We start from the raw sequence: 18,603 nt of genomic DNA on the forward strand, positions 1-18,603 counted from the left end.
TCTAAGCCTCTTGGTTTGATTGGGAGCACATGCTCAAAACTACACATTGTAGGTCTATTGCATTGCATGTAAGGCATCCACAAGTCAAACAACCTTAAGCTTGCCTACATATTGCCTTTATTATCTTGTGACATTTCTTGTCCTATGTTTTGTCTTTTTGTGAATGAGTGTTGGGATGGCATCAACTTGACTTAAAGGCTCATAGCAAGCAAGCAATTGATACATGCATGAAACAACACTAGCTCAACAAAGGTGATCCTATGATCCTCTAATAATCAATGGTCATAAATAAAAGCTCAAGTATTGCTCCCATATGTGGTAGGCTATGAGATTTCGTCTTGAGATCTCATCAATCAATGTGTTAATATTTATTTCTTTTTAAGCTCCTTGATTAGTGATGACAACATTGATGTGATGGTTGATAGCATCCCTAAAGGTAGCTCCTTTATTTGTGTCAACAACTATGATGATTGCGCTAATAGGGACAACCATTGGTGACTGCCTTGTCCTACTTGGTAGACTAGGTTACATTGGGTCTCATCTAAGGTATGGTTGGGTGGATAGTATTTTTTGAGGCAACTACCATTATACAAGCCAATAAAACTATATCACACACACACACACACACACACACACACACACACACACACACAAGCTCAATGTGAGTCAAACAATTAAGTTATGTAAAAATTTTTATGTTTTGGATTTTGACATTAAAACAATGCATCTTTGAATGTCACTCTATTGACCCCTCATTGTTATTCTTTTATAAACTTTTCATTTATAACTAGATCTACTTGATAAGACCTCAAAGTTGTTTTATTGGAGCTCTATATGATATACATAGTTTGATTATTAAAACATTTATGTAAGTTACTTGGAAATAAAAATTACAATGGGGGATTGTTAGATAATGCTTATTGGCTCCTTTATCCTATCTTCACACAGATTCAAGTTGGTGCCCTTCACGGAGCTAATGCCATTTGAAGCATGAAGTAATACCATATCAGGAAATCACTCTATCAAATTCTCAATCACAAAGTTAATGAACTCTTTTTGAAAAGACGTCACTATTTCCATGTCCAATCTATCAAATTCTTGATGAGTAAGCATTGACATTTACATATTGCCTTGCGTTGATGAATGTAATGTAGTAAGTTAGCTATCTATTTGCCTATACTTTATAATAATATGATAGCCATTATCATCAATAGTCTTGACATTCACATTAAAGATAGGTAGCTCAATAAATTGTAATTTTATGAGTGTTATCTTTGTTTTTATGAGGATTCCAAATATACTTACATATGTATATACTACTCACGTAAGCAAGCTTATCTATCATATCTCCCATAAAATGGAGACTTTAAATGAACTCAAATGATTTAACTTTCTAAAATAGAGGAGTTTTGTACTCATTCAAAAAAACTAATAGTGGCTCAAATGATTTGTAAACTTTATGCATAGTAGAAGCTCAACTTGCCAAATTGCACATTATGAAATGTGACTCATATGAAGAATGATACATCCAAATTTATTCTCAAGGTCTCAAGCAATTTATTTCTTTTATAGATTTTATTAAAAATTCCTATAATGTCCCACATAATATTGCCATATCTTTGTATATAAGTAGACTTTTTCATATCATTTGCAAGGTATACACTAACTTTATGAGCTACGCAATGAATGAAAGTCATGTATAGATTTAATTGTTTATATCTTGAAGTTAGTCTATTTAAATGTCCAACCACAATTGACACACCATTTGTTCCCAAGCGTACCATTTTCAATATATCAAGGTGAAGCTGCTTCAAGAAGTACATGGATGCTCAAATAAATGTATAAAGTACTATCTTAAATTTCTAACAAGCCTAAGGATATGGTGGAGTTATCCTCCTTAGTAAAGGATGTATAGACCACCATATGCTACATTAGCTTGCTATAAGTAGACTTGTTAATTGTTAAGAGAAAAAATATAGAGTGATATATGTCTCTAGTGATATTTAAACATTTGTATTCGTAAAGGAGAACCAAAGTCCTTAGAAAGCATGAACATGTATGATCTTCTTTTGCACCATAGTAGGCAATCCTAAAAATATTCATAATTACATCTTCTACAACATCCTTGTACTTTTGACTCACCTCTTCAATACAAGCCTTCTTAGCTTCATAAATATATTTTCTTAACCCATTTATTCCAAAACCACTTTTGGAACACTTATTTTTCTTGCAATATAAGGAAAACATCATTGTACTCACATGATCAAAATATACCATTCTTAAATGTGTGGGCCCAAGCTCTATGATAAATGCCTATTTATTCATTTTTAGGATCATCATCTTTGGCTTGATCGTAAGAAGGTTTGAGAATAGTATCCTTTCAAAATAACTCTCTTCGAGTTCACTTTTTTTTGCCTTGTTTGAATGCTTTGATTCTTTGTGAAATGTGGCATTGCAAAGAGAGTTTGTTGTGACATTGTCCAAGTTGTGGTTATAAAAACAATAGCTATAAGAAAGAAATAGCAATAGGGATACAATACTATTGCACTCTAATATGACACTCTCATGACACTTCAATTCTTGAAAAAAATAAGCCATGATATTTGATGCATCTAAGGGTTATAAAGAACAATGTTAATGACATTAATCACGAGTCACATAAAGCATGCAACTTTATAATGTGAAATTATAAAGAATAATGTTAATGACATTAATTACAAGCCGCATAAAGTATGCAACTTTATAATGTGAAATTATGACAAATATGACTCAAGACTTTTCAATGTGCCAAAAAAGGAGCATGTATAGCCTATACCAAATAACTTAATAAAATAGTGGCACTTGCAAGCTTTGAACTATGTTGAGTTGTCCCATTGATTTGTTGTGATGACAATCGATATTCACTAATCTTGTAATAAGCTATCTTATTAAGACATTAGTGCAACATTATCACTTAATTTTTTGGTAATATTAAATCTAGATCAAGTCTTTAGATGAAGTTTAAAACTTGAACCTTAGAAAATAGAAATAAAATTTACTTGCGAAAGATGGATCCAACTGTCACTTCAAAGTACCATGGAAAAGATAAATTACCTATAAAGTTGCACATAAAGCATAGTACAAAACTAAGACTTAATTACTATCTAGTTATTGGACAAATGTCAATTGATTGGACTAAGTTATAACCTTAATTATTAGGAAACTTTGGTGATCATTTGGAGGGCCTTTTAGAGACAAAAAATGGTAGTTCATTATCAATGTGGAAGAACCCAACATAAAGTTGAAAATAGCCAAAGCTAGTCCAAAATTAATCTAAAACATATTTTTTAGTCGAAGAAGAATACATTTTCCTTTTAAAGAACATTGGTGTTGTAGGTTTGGCATGATAGCTCTTGTTTGGATGCTTGATATGGAATTCAAGACACCCTCTCAAATCACTCATCTCTCAAAAGGTCTTAGTATCCATATTCTCCATTTTAGTGTTCTTCAACTACAATGAGCTTTTTTTGCATGGAAACTCTATTCAGGAGAAATACTAGATCTTTTTTCTCCTTTCATTCTCACTTTCAAATTTCTCTCTTTGCTTTAACGTTCCTGGAAATGCTAGCCACAAGCATTGGTACTACCTTGTAGACTAAAGTTGATGATACTATAAGAAAATCGAGGAAGCCTAAGTGTGGTCGTGCTCAAAGATGTCAAGATAAAGAAAGGGTGATGGAAAGTGAGCAAATGCCTTCATGATGATACCAGGAAGAACACTGAGTGCATAGCTCTCGAGGTTTTTGGTCAACCTCTTCACAATGCTGACTCCCTCTTGTACCTAAAAAAGATGCTATATATGTACTTTGTGATTGACTAGGCACCGGTGGGCTTCTCACCAAAGGAGACCCACCATTCCACCAAGGACATAGATGCATAAAAGTGTGATAGCCACTCAAGATGATTTGTAGTTTCCACGACAAGTTTCTACATTGGATTTATATGCAAGAGAGGAGCCCTTGAAGAACAAGCTAGCCTAAAGGGAATTGGAGTTTTAGCAAGTCATGTAATCCCAAACATAGCCATAGGTGTATGCCCACATTGAGGAACAAATTGAGACACCCACACGGACTACAGAGGAGCACATAGAGCACCATGTCATAAAGAGTGCTTCTCGAGGGGGGTTACCATGAGACAACTTCCCGAGCACCATACTTCATCCCCATGCCATCAAGAAAAATATAAATATCCCCGTGAGCTCGAGCAATGTTGGGGATAAAGGCGCCTCTGCCTAGCCACCCGTGTATTAGTTACGTAACAATACCTGCATACCCACACACCTATACATTGCACGTGGCAGGTGCCCATCACTGTCACTTCATTCTCTATTATTTCAATGATATTTAAATAAAGGGAAGGCTGTTCACACATTGTGATTGTTGGAGTTCCCACATCTTGTGTCTCTCTCTCTTGCTCTTGCTTCTTCCACCATAGCTCTTGCTTTTGCTCCATGCTTCCACTTTAGGGTTCACTCCCTTCAACTGGTATTAGAGCCATTGCACCGACATTGAGGAGCTCAACCCACAACTTGTGTCTCTCTTGCTCTTGCCCTTGCTCCTTCCACCATAGCTCTTGCTTCCGCTCCATGCTTCCACTTCATGGCTCACTTCCTTCAATTGGTATCAAATCCATTGCACCGGCATTAAGGAGCTCAACCCAACATTGCTTTAGCTTGTGGAGAAAAGCTTAAGTTCATAGTTTTAATTGCAACCATGGCTCAGCTTGGAGAGGTATGATTTAGTGCTCTTCTTCTTCTCGGTGTAGAAGACTTATTGAGGCTTTCTCTAAGTCTTCCCTTGGCCCCACTAATCATTGCCTTGGGCTCCAATTGTGGGCAGCAATAGCCATAGCAAGAGGGGTTGCAGTAGACAGCATGTTTGTGCATGCTATCCCTGCCCCTCTTCTTGCCTCATTAGGCACTTCTCCCACCTCCCGTTTGGCCTCTACTCCTTGGCTAAATCCTAGTCATTCACCCTTTGGCACCTTGGAATTGGTTACTAGCTCCTGGAGTTGGATTTGAGCCTTCTTATTTCAGTTCTTGACTGTGTACTCATAGTGGTTTGCAATATACTACTTGTGGATAGCAAGTATTGAGCTTATCTCTACCTATTTGATGCTTGTGAGGCTTGACATGGATGCTCGTATGCTAGCTTGATGCTTGGGATACTTCTTGGGCTTCTATTGAGCTCATTTGGATCAATTTATAGAGGTTGCTTCATTATTGTTTATAATAGGGCTGAAGCTTATTTTATCAGTGAAAGCCTATTGCTCTCGGATACTTATCTACTATTTGGGGTGATCTACCGATGCTTATGGATAATGTGACATGCTTTGTTATGGCTTTAGAATGCATTTGAGCTGTGATTGAAGCTTATTTTGATTGACATTGTTTGTCATTTGCTACAATAGGCATCCCCTTGAGATAGCTTATGTCTATAACCTTGGATGATACTTGGGCTATTCGCTATGTATGATGGAATTTGGGCTTCATCTTGATTTGCATTGAGTTATTTTGGAGCTTTAGATAGTGACATTGGTCTAGACATTTCCTTGGATGCTACAGTGGATGCTTTGCAAACCATCTTGACTTGGATGCTCCCGAATATATGCTACTTGGATCTTGGATGTATGGATGCCTTCGACATGATGTTTTGAGCTTTGTTTGCTTGTCTGGCATTTGACTTTTATTCCAATGGGATCCACTACTTGACACTTGGATATTACATTGAGAATTTTGGTTATGTGGTTGAGCTTGAGGGTCTTCCGGTGAGATTGTGGGACTTGGTGACATGTACATGCTCTTGGCATGCTTTATGGATGCATTTGATGCTTAATGGGCCAAGTTGACATTCCTCTTGGACCAACACCTATCCCCTTTAATTAGTCTCTTCTGTTATATGTGAGACCCACTCTATGCATGATGGTCTACTAGTCTGACATATTGATTCTTTGACAGTTCTTGGTGCTAGTCACATATTCACTCACTGCTAGTTGGAGCTATCCCCTAGCAATTGCAGTTTGTCTTATATCAATGATTGCCCATCTTTGACATTGATTTCTTACTATTATACTTCATTTTTTGCATGTTGTAATTGCAGTTTACTACATTGTTTATGCGAGTAGTCACCTCCATTTGACAATTCTTTGCATTGAGTTTGTGGACAGTTCATTGCTCGCTCAGTCTCCCTTGTTTTCAGCCTGATTTAATAGTGGTTTTAGGGCTGTTTGCAGTAACTACAACAGCCTGCTTTGATAGTTTGTGCACTTGTTTCCCTTCATTATGGATGGTGGCTTGAGTGATAGTGCTATATTTAATATTGACAAGATGGATGGCACCAACTGTAGCTACTAGAAGGCCCAAATTTGGTAAGTTTTAGTGTATAAAATGCAGGTTAGGCCTTTGAAACATAAGGTTATCAAGCCGGAACTTATTGATGTAGAGGATTGGTCTAAATTAGATGAGCTATAAAAGTCCCCCCATCATATCATCCCTCTTTAAGTAGGTGTCCTATAAGGTTGTATTTGATGGGTAGTCCGCTTGGCAATTATGGGAAAAGATCCACAATGTCTATGCCAAACAAAGCCTTGCTTCTCAGATGTATTGGCTAAAGCAACTCATGAACCTTCACATTAAGGAGGACACTTCTATATTAGCTCACTTAAATGAGTTTCATTCCATTATCAGTCATTTGTCTTCTTAGGGGGTTGAATTCAAGGGTACTCTACTCCCCTTGTTCCTCTTACTTACACTGCCTGAATCATGGGAAAAATTTCGTATTGCTATTTGTGCCAACCTGCCTATTGATGGGGATAGTTACAGGATGTAGAGGAGGGTGCACTTGACTTAAGAGATTAAGAAAAAAGGCAATAATGGTAGGAGTGGTAATGCCCATAGTGGAAGAGACTCTCAATAGTCTCGCTCTCAGTCATGTGGACAATCTCGCAGTAAGTCATGTAACTGTCAGTCCTCATTGACTTGTCATTACTGTGGGAAAGTAGGAGATATTCGGCCGTAGTGCCATAAAATACGCGAAGACAAGCACGAGGAAAAGGTCAAGGGTAAAGTACATGACAAAAATGATAATCGTAGCATTGTCCCTAACAAGTCAAGCATTAAGATTAAAGAGATTAATGTTGTGCAGATTGATTCTGATGATGATTTCATACTTGTAGCTTCTTCTCATGATACTTCATAGATGAATGATGGTTTGTTAGGGTATATTCAGTGTTGGTTGATAGATTCAGGGGCTTCCTTTCATGTGACTCCTCACAGAGAGTGGTCTAATTCCTATCACAGTATCATTGGATTTGTCTGTTTGGGTAATGACCTAGCATTGGAGATAGTTGGTCTTGGTGATGTCCAGCTGCTGTTGCAGTTTTGGTTTGGGTTGCATGTTTACTCTTCATGATGTATGTCATGTATTGGCTCTCACAAAGAGCCTTATCTTTGCTGGCACTTTGGATGATGCATGTTATGTAGTTTCTTTTGGTGATTCCTCATGGAAGATTACCGTGGGAATCTTGTCATTGCACATGGTGATAAGTCCAATACTCTCTACTCGCTTGTATCTGGGTCAATTGACCATATTTTGGCAGTGGATGCAGTTCCATATGTATCTCTGTGGCATCGTCGCCTTGGGCACATGTCCTTGAAAGGAATGAAAATGTTTACCCATTTGTAGTATCTTTTGCCCCTTGATTGTAAGTGCTTTGAGTCTTGTGATCATTGTTTATATGGCAAGTAGACAAGTAACACACATAAAAAGTCTAGTATAACATGCGCAGGTGAGCCATTGGCTCTTGTTCATGCGGATGTATGTGTTCCCATGCTTACCAGTCGTTAGGTGTGTGGTGTGAAGTATTTCGTTATTTTCATTGATGACAATATGCATAAGGTCTGGGCTATCCTATTAAGCAAAAATTAGAAGTCGGTGTGACATTTCAGCATTGGATTGCTTTGGTTGAGAACTAGTCTGGGTATAGGCTGAAATGCCTAAGGCGAGATAGTGGGGGTGAGTATGTCTCTAAAGCCTTTGAGTAGTTTTGTGAAGAGAGGCATATTAAGCGTCAATCGACCACCTTGTACACCCCATCCCAGAATGGTATGGGTGAGCACATGAACATGACAATTCAGGAGTGAGTTCATAGCATCCTTAGCCAAGAAGGCTTACCACAATATTTTTGGGTTGAGGTAGTTACTACTACTGTCGTACACTTGATAAATCGGTCCCCATGTACTGCTTTTGATGATCAAGTTATAGAGGAGGTATGGCTTGGAAAACCTCCCTCATGTGCTCATTTGCGTGTCTTTGGTTGTGAGGCTTTTTGCCATGTACCCAAGGATAGGTGCAATAAGCTGGATCCTAAGTCTAGGAAATGCATCTTTCTTGGTTATGGGGATGCAATTGAGATGGGCTATCACCTATGGGATCCACAAGCTCGAAAGATTATCTGCAGCCATGATGTTATTTTCCATGAGGAGAAAATGCATAAGCAGCTTGAGCATGTCATTGAGGTATGCAAGGTGATATTTTAGGAGGATTCTCTTACTAATGTGTAGCCAACTAGACAGCTTGTTGTAGCAGTTGATGCCCTAGTGACCCAAGTCCCTGATGCTTCATAGGATGTATAGGTCCCACAGCTAGCTTTGGGGCGGTCTTCTAGAGATAGTCGACGGCCTACATGATTTGAGACCTCTATGGATTATGTTATAGTGACAGATGCTGGTGAGTCTCTTACTTATGAGGAGGCCATGCATAGAGGTGATAGTCACTCTTGGGAGATGACCATGCAGTCAGGTAGGATTCATTGTAGAAAAATCATATGTGGGATTTTGCCATGCAAGTGGGTGTACAAGTTGAAAAGTACCCCTGGACACCCCAAGCCGAGATATAAGGCTAGATTGGTTACTAAGGGCTTTAAGTAGGAGCATGGTGTGGACTTTGATAAAGTCTTTTCTCCTGCTATAAAGATGCCTATTCTATGCTTGATACTAGATTTGGTTGCTCAGCTTGACTTGGATCTTTATCATATGGATGTTAAGGTGACTTTTTTTAGTAGGGACTTGCATGATGAGATTTACATAGAGCAACCTAAGGGCTTTGTAGAACGTGGTAGTAGAGAACACCTAGTGTATAGAGTGCGAAAGAGTCTTTATGGCCTTAAGCAAGCACCTAGGAAATGGTGTCACAATTTTGATGCCTTTATGCATTCACACGGATTTTCCTATAGTGATATGGATCCGTGTTTATACAAAAGAATGCTTATGATGGAAGCCTTATGATTTTGATCCTCTATGTGGATGGTATATTGATTGCTAGAAGTTCTCATGATGAGTTGGATGCCTTAAAAGGTCAGCTCAAAAAGAGATTTGAGATGAAGGACATGGGACATGCCTCACATATTCTTGGGATGTGATTATGCACGATCGCTCTAAGGGCTCCTCTACTTGTCATAGAAGGAGTATATCTAGAAGGTCCTTGACATGTGAAGGCGAGTCAAGCTGATTGTTCACAGTCATCTAATGAGTAGAAGGCCGAGATGGCCAAGATCTCTTATGCATCTGTAGTGGTAGTTTAATGTATGCATGATAGCCAATCGTACCCTGACATAGCATTTGTAGTGGAAGTTGTGGCATGTTATATGGCTACACTTGGAAAATGGCATTGGGATGCCGTCAAGGGTATCATGCGGTACCTGAAGGGTACAACATCTATGTGCATATGTTATAGTGGCTAGGATACAGGAGTCATGGGATACATTAGCTCTAATTATGAAGGGGACATGTAGACAATAGGAAGTCCACCTCTAGCTATGTCTTCACCTTTGCTTGAGGTGTTGTTTCTTGGATGTCCAGGGTATAGAAATGCACGGTCCTATCTACTATAGAGACATAGTATGTTGCATCCATCCATTGAGGCTTGCAAGGAGGCTCTTTGGTGGTTAGGCCATCCTGGTGGCAAACCTTGGCATTATTGATGTGGTTCCTACACTGCATTTGGATTCTATAAGTGCTATTTAGTTAGCCAAGAATTCGGTCTTCCATGTGAAGATGAAGCACATCGAGATGTGTTACCACTTTATTCAAGAGGTCATTGAGGACAAGTTCATTGAGCTTTGTCAAGATCTCAACTGACCAAAATCCTGCAGATTTTCTCACTAAAAGTCTCTCAATGGAGTGTTTTGACTTTCTTAAGAGGTTGATGGGCGTTGGATGATATGACGTCTTTCTTCATTTGGTTGTACTTATGTACATTGGTACTTTCTCACTTTTTTCTTGTTCTCTTCTCACTTGGAGCACATTCACCTTTAAGTGGAATGTTATTGGGGGTAAAGACGCATGTGCTTAGCTGCATGTGTATTAGTTACACTGACAATACCTGCATACCCACACACCTATACATTGCATGTGGTAGGTGTCCATCATTATCACGTTATTCTTTATTCTTTCAATGACATTTGAATAAAGGAAAGACCGATCACACATTGTGACTATTGGAGTTTTCACATGTTGTGTGTCTCTCTCTCTTGCTCTTGCTCCTTCCACCATAGCTCTTGCTTCTGCTCAGTGTGCTTCACTTCAGGGCTCACTCCCTTCAAGCAATGTCTGTATGGGCTACTTTATGCCATTTGGTAGTGAAATGGATTCATACTATTTGTCATGTGAACATTATGTACCCCCTGCTTACCTAGGATGTCAAATGATTCTTAACAATAGTGTCCTTCTTGCGAAACGTTTTTTCCTAAAGCATTATATAAGATATCTTATATGTAACCTTAAGAGTGAGATCAAAGGAGTACTTAGTGTTATCAACCTCCTTGATTGAAAACTACATGTAAATACTTAGATGTACAAATATTGATAATGACAAGAATTGAATGATAAGTAATACAACTCTTTGATTGTATGTAAAGAGGTGGCTTTCAAAATATAAAAATTATGGAAAGTTGAAACAATAAATGCTTCTTTCATGGTACACTAAATTTGACATTGTAAACTTACTGCTATTAAAAAAATTAAATATCCACAAGTCGATCTTTTATTATAGCATTTAAATTTTTTACATCAAGGTAAAAGGAGAGGTCAAGCTTCCACACTAATCCATTGCTTCATCATGATGTATGAGCTTGACAAATGCTGCTTGGAATCAAGTCATTCAATAGGTAAGACAATCCTCAATGTCTACATTCGTTACCTCTATGCTCATCTAAATCTCAATGTTTGTTAGAAGGGTGTGACTTGCCCTCAAAATGCTTGATCCCATTAGAGTTTGATGTCTCGGTCTTAATGTCATTATGATTGTATATCCACATGGGCATACCCTCCTCTTAGTCTCACTATTCTCAAGAATCAGCAAGATCCTATCATTACAATGCATGTATAACAACTTCTCGACCTTGTCTACCAACTATCTATTTTGAATAGTGTTGTGAACATATTTATATGTGCTCCAATTTCACTTCGAGTTGGAGTTGCTAGCACATTTACAGTGAGAGTTCTCACATGTGGACAAGTATCTCCTACATTCATGGCTACCACTTCCATGCCAACTACTCCTTGGCCATCTCCTACACAAATGGATTAGATAACAAACCTTATCTTAGTTCAAATCTAGAGACCTCCGAAGTATGTAATGACCTCACTGTTGCTTTGCAAGTCCAGGCCTCAATACTTTATGATCTAATAGATATGAGACATTATGCAATGGTATATGGGCTGCAACCCATCTTTGAACATATTTTAACAACACCTTTCTCTGAGATGCCTTAAATGGTTTTGGCTAGGGCTTTGCAATGGAGTCTATAATTTCCTTAGGAGACTCTAAACTCTATTGCACAGTCCACTATGTCATCTATACTTTTTCCATGTTTACCACTCCTTCGTCCAGGTTGCATATGGCATACATGATATGAATCATTAAATGATATGCATCAACCATAGACTACCACCACTTGTTCAAACAATTAGAATGCAACTCGAAAACCTTATCCTTCACTCTCACACTTTGTTGAGCCTTCCAATTGTACATATCCATGTATAGGAATTATTCTATCATAGCACCCTTGTTTCAAAGTAAGGACTCCAAAGTATAACCCAACTCCTTTATCTCTAAGTGGCACTTATCAAGAACATCGGGTTGTATTGAGTGATAAGATGATGAGAAAAAGCTAGAGACAAACTCCAAATTTCTTCTATATCCACAATTGTCATTGCATGCCAGAAAAAAAAGCCCTAGTCAAGGCCATCTGTGCTTCTTCTAGTTGTGTCACACGAAAACTCTCATGGAGAGATTTTTGACATACACTCACTTTGTTCTTGAACTGATAGCTTTCCCCATCAAGTCATACTTGAAACTCTCTAGAGTTAGAAGCATGGGGAATTTGAGCTTGAGAGGCATTCCATTGATTAACAATACCGATGTGTGAGCCAAACATCTCAACTTCAACACGTGACTTTCTTGCAATGGCAGCCCTCTTGCTTTCATAGTGCTCTTGAATGGCTTTAGTGGCTTGTTTGGTGGCTAACTATTGATATACATGGGTGGACTTCCTCACACTACCAAGGAAATGGTATTTAATGCACGGTGCACTAGACTTCAAGATACAACAAAAATTATACTCCCAATGCATATATCCACTTAAAAGGTATTTGGTAAATTGCTACCCTATCCTTAGTGAATTTTTTTAAATAGTTATTAGGACCCAACTTTGCATGAGGCTAGTCCAAGGAAGAAGCATAGGTTGTCTTTGAAAACTAGAAAATTAGAGCCCTCATATTCTTGGATGTTGTAGTGCACATGGAGATAACAAGCTCGGGGAAGTTACTATATGTATATCCTCTACATCACGTGCGTTCAAGGCCTATTTATAAATATCCTTATCTGTAAATTTTTCTTGAATAAAACATAACCCTTTTTTATTTAATCTATAAATAACCCCTTTATATTACACCCATCTATATGTAAAAATATATAAAAATGGTATTTTAAAAATACCTTATTTTGAACTCACACGATACACACATATATTCATGAGTAACTTACCCGAGATAACAAGTAAGTGATCAATGATCACTTCATGATATGACAAATATTATACTCCCAATGCATATATCCACCTAAAATGCATTTATAAAATTAACACTCTATCCTTGGCAGCTTTTTTGTAGCTAAGACGACTTTGCATTAGGTTGGTCAAGAGAAAGAAGCATTGGTTGTCTTTGAAAATTGGGGATTAGTGCTCTCATATTCTTAGATACTGCAGTGGACATGGAGGTAACAAGTAAATGATCAATGATCATTGCTCTATAATGTTACTAGCAACAAGTTAAAACGAATCCTCACAATAGAATAAAACACATAAGAAAGTAATATATGAAACAATCTATGGAACAATTTAACAAATGTATAGACAAATGAACTATACAATAACTCATGGAACAATCAATCATTTAAATGGTTAATCTTCAATAAATAAATTTAATTTAATTAAAAATAAAAAACATAGATTCACTTGATGCAAATGCTATTCTTATATTATTTTGATAACTATATAAAATTTACAAACACGATTTATTTTGGTGATAAAGTAAAAAATTGTAATAAATCTTTTGTGTACTTATAATAAATATATAATGCATGCGAGTCATGATATGAAAGAATTATAAAAAAGATGAGTAAACATGCAATGATGATGTGAACATTTTATAGATTTTATACCACATGCACATTCATAGACACTTATATATATATATATATATATATATATATATATATATATATATATATATATATATATATATATTATGCACACATAATTATATTCTAATATTATATAACAAATTAATAAGCAATTTGTGTACACAACTTACCAACAATATGCATAACATTAAAGCACATGTTTAAACTAATGACAAAAAAATACTAATGAACTAATTTTTTTCAATTCAAAATAACCTATTCTAAATAGTATCAAACAACAACGATACCATGAGAATTGACATTGTCCAGGCTAGGACATTAGCCCATTAAAAAAATTCACATATGTTTAATTACTATTGTCTAACCCAATGCTTCATATCTAGGATACCTATGGCCTAGGAGAGGACCAAGTACCCAAGATATAAAGCCTTTTGTGATTACCCCAATGTTTGTTCAAAAACAAGAACTAAGACTAGAAAATAACCAAGGATTATCTCTTGCTCTTGCTAGAACAAGTAACTTGATCTTATTTGCACATGCTTTAGTTGCTTGTTTTTACAAAAATGGAATTTGTCTTATTGAAAGATTCACAAAACCATCTACTCTATATAGAAGATACTCTCCAGGTTTTCCTATAAAAGAGTTCTTTACCCAACAACAATCCACTCCCCAAGAGATTCACCCAAGAGTTGAAAAAGTGGGAAATGTGTTTAGGGTCCTCTATATATAGTGGAATTTCTAGGGTTTTAACCCCACATGATTTTCTTCATACACCAATAGGCCTAGTGGGCTATTAAAAAAAACCAAGTAGCCCTCCAAGTTACATGAAAACTCCTCTAGGTTGACTAGCATATTAAGTTTCACCTAGTTAATATTACTTTTAATGTTATTAACATACAAACATAGAGTTAATGACATGTTACTATTATGAGATCACAGAAACATAACCATGTGGTCATGATCCTTGCTTGAGAGACTTTTCACTTACTCTCTTAATGACTCCTTCTCATTCTAGCCTCATATCTCTCTCATCATGGACTATCTATCTCTTCTTGCTTGTTGCAATATTGGCTCTTTCTAAGCCAATCCCAATGTTGACAGGCTTCTCCAGCCAATTCACCTCTCTTTTCAGAATATCATGGATATAAGTCTATTGCGCAAGGTACAAAGGCAATTATTTATTATGAGGAATTGCCTTTCAATCTCAATGAATCACTTGAGAAGTATATTTGCCAACCCCATGTATTGGTAATCAAGAAACTTTAAGAGAGCTATATCTTTGCACATACCTAATTTGTGGAATAACTCCTTCCTTAGGAAGCATTTTGGACACAAGTCCCTGACCTCATTAAAACTACACGAAGATAAATCCTCACATGTGCTATCATAGAGGGACTTACAATAAGTGAAAGGGACTAACTTACCTCAATGTTCTAAATCTATCATCAATGATCTTGTGCACTTTTATTAGATCAATGCGGTCGTCTAGGTTAGCCATGTGTTTGTGTCAAAGTATAATGATTGATCTTACAAATTAAAAAAAGTCATTCATTCATGTTAGTGTCTTTGAATACTAAACTTTATGATTGAAATGAATATTTAAATAACCTTGAATTTATATTATAAATTCTCTATTCATGGTCAAACTACAAAGGCTATCTAATTGTTCTACAAAAACTATTTTATTACTTTTTATTTGATCATTATATGTTAATAAAGTACTATAGGCTTTAGTGTAATAGTCTTGCAAGTTGATTCTTTGCTAAAAATTTATTATAAATGCTAAAATTTAGGCATGAAATTCTAGGATATTTCTAGCCTAAGCACACCAGTGCACAAAAAAGCATGTCAAAGTATGGCTGTATGACATAAATATACAAGTGTGCTAAAAATGGTGTATCACTACATTTCAAAAGTCTTTATAGAGGAATCTTCAATTTGTTCTTTAGACGGTGCAAGACGTAAGAAGATTACACTAATTTAAAATCTTTCTAGTCACCTAAAACATATTTTTTCTTAGTGTTAGTGCTTGAGATATTTCTCAGTGTTAGTGCTTGAGGCATATTTGTTCTTAGGATATAATTTTTCTAATCCTAAACACATAACTCCAAATGTAACATGATACCAAGGTGTTACTATCCTATGATACCAAGGTGTTACTATCCTATGATACCAAGGTGTTACTATCCTACACATATTTGTTTTCCTAACCCAAAACACGTTGGTATAGAATGCATGCAAATTGGCACCAAGGTGTTACTAAAATATAACATGTATTCATCCCTACTATATATTTGCTGCAATATTTGTTTCTAATCGTAAACATGTTAGTGTAGGCTAATACATTCAGACTAATGAGAAGTCATGTGGTTAGAGGTAGCTGAGGCAATAAGGTGGGTTGTATCATCCCTTATCTCTATATAACATGGAGACTCTATATTACATATATCTCTAAACCATTCTCCACGAGAAGTCACATGGTTAGAGGCACTTGAGTCTACATACCATATATTATTCTTAGATGAACCATTAGCAATCATAATATTCGTTAAAATAATGCATGAAAAAAGAGCTCCTCACTTATGTAACCATTATCTTTGCTAATGAAAGCATAACTGCCTTGCTGCATTTTTCCATTTCTATTTTCAATATTATTTTTGAAATAGTTATTAAAGATATGGCCATTCTCTCACCATAATGTTATCTTTCCATGTTGTTGATTAAATCCTACAACTTGCCCTCTTTGGCTCCGCCTTGGAACTATCCTCCTCTATTTTTTTGTGCACCATAACTTTGACCACAAGAACCACGTTAACCTCAACCAAGACCTTAACCTCTTCCAGGTTCTTCTTCTCAAGTGTCAACGTAGAAATCAAACCAAAAATTTTAGGGATATCAATCGTAGTATTCATAGATGGCATGAAGCCCTTGTACTACTCTCCAAGTCCATTTAAACATGCTCGCACAATATTATCATCATCAATGGCTACACTAATAGATCCGTGCTTCAATAATACTCTTGATCTTTAATGCATAGTCATTGACAAATAGCTTCTCTCTTTTAATTTGATTTTGAGATGCAACTTTCTAGGCTTTGTGTTCACCTTAAACAACCTTTCCAAATTCTTTCAAGCAGTAGAGTGAGGATTTCAAAATATTGCAAATAGTCCGTCATATTTTTTTCTATGATACTCATTGGCAAATACATCACTTTACTCTATATTTTCTTCCAATCCTTCATAGCCTTTATCTGTTCTATAGTAGCACTTCATTGAGGGACTTTGAGTGCCATTGCCATGCCTCCTTCAATGTAATTCTCAATGCCCTTTTCCTTAAAAAAATTTATCATCTTGAATTTTCATGCAATATAATTATTTTTATCAAGCTTCTCACTAACCATTCAATAAAATTATGAAACATTTTGATAGGATAAGTAACCTTGCAAAATCTATAATTTGCAACCAAGCTAATACCATGTGCACTTTAACCAAAACACATTGTCTTTTTCACTAACTGTACAATAATAACTACAACATGCAATATATGTACAAATGCCATTTGTGTCTACAAACTAGCAAACACTTAAGACCTTATAGATCCAAAATCCGTAAAGTCTACACTTAAAAAAGAAAAATATAGCCAAATTTGTAGTATATCCAAAAATTGATTTTGATCAACTTGCAGGGCTAGAATACAGAGAAAAACGATGTCAAATGGTAAAAACCATAAGAGAAATTGTTTGGAATATAAACATTGCTCTTCATGCTCAGCAAGTTCTACTGCAATAATAGGAGATTTTAGCCCTAGTAGCCTTAGGAGCCTCCTATAGCTATATTCTAAGGCAAATTGAACAACATGAAAGAGCTTCTTACCCATTTCTTACTTGCTTTCTTTTATGCTCTGTCGTCCCCCTTACTTCATCCTTCAATTGAGTTTACATAACCATGGATTTATTGTGATACCATGTAAATAGATAGAGGAAAGAGGGAGCTAAAGGAAGCAAGAGCACACATATACGATGAAGACTTGAGCACATAGAGATGTAGGGATGAAATCTTCTTCTTCCTCTTATTCCACACAAAAAAACTGTTTACAACATGATAAAAGACTGATTTGAAAGTAGTAGAACATGTTTACATGTGGTTAGCAAGTGTGAACCCATTAAGGATAGATGAGTAGATACAATGAATGTGCCATAACCAAAAGTGGACTACGTAGGTGTAGTTAAGTTTGGGGCCTTCTTCCTTTTATGCATACAACCTAGGTTAACCAAATGGATATTTTTCTAACTAAAAATATTCTCACAACTTTCATAGGTGTGAGGTTGACTCTCATAGTTAGATAAAAATGATTTTTTAAAAACTATATGTGCTTGGAAAATTAATATTGCACGTGTTGTTGCACTTGCTATGCTTGTAGTGACTTTCACTTTTTTTATAGCCTTGAGATTTTTGGTATTCTTCCACCTTAATATTTTCATGGAAGGCCTGTTAATGGTGTAGAGAGACGTGCAATCTAAAGTCTCCATGTTATATAGGGACAATGGATGATACAACCCACCCCATTGCTCAGATTGAAAATGTTCCCTTGAGTATTTAGGATGGTCAAACAAAGTACTTAGTAGATGTACTGCATGTATCAAACATAACTAAGAATCTAGATTCTATTGGTTGGATAGTGGAATAGGGATTACATATTTAGTTCACATCTGATGATTATTATGTAAACAACCCTAGATTCTATTGGTTAGATGGTGAAATAGGGATTACAAGTTCAATTCACATATGATTATTATTATGTAAAGGAACCTACAAATGGTTACATGTTGATTGCAAAAGGCAAGCATGGTGGTAGATTATTTACT

The sequence above is a fragment of the Lygodium microphyllum genome, chromosome 3, assembly GCF_053477565.2.
Source record: "Lygodium microphyllum isolate KBCC chromosome 3, Lygodium_microphyllum_v1.1.10, whole genome shotgun sequence".
Classification (NCBI taxonomy): domain Eukaryota; kingdom Viridiplantae; phylum Streptophyta; class Polypodiopsida; order Schizaeales; family Lygodiaceae; genus Lygodium; species Lygodium microphyllum.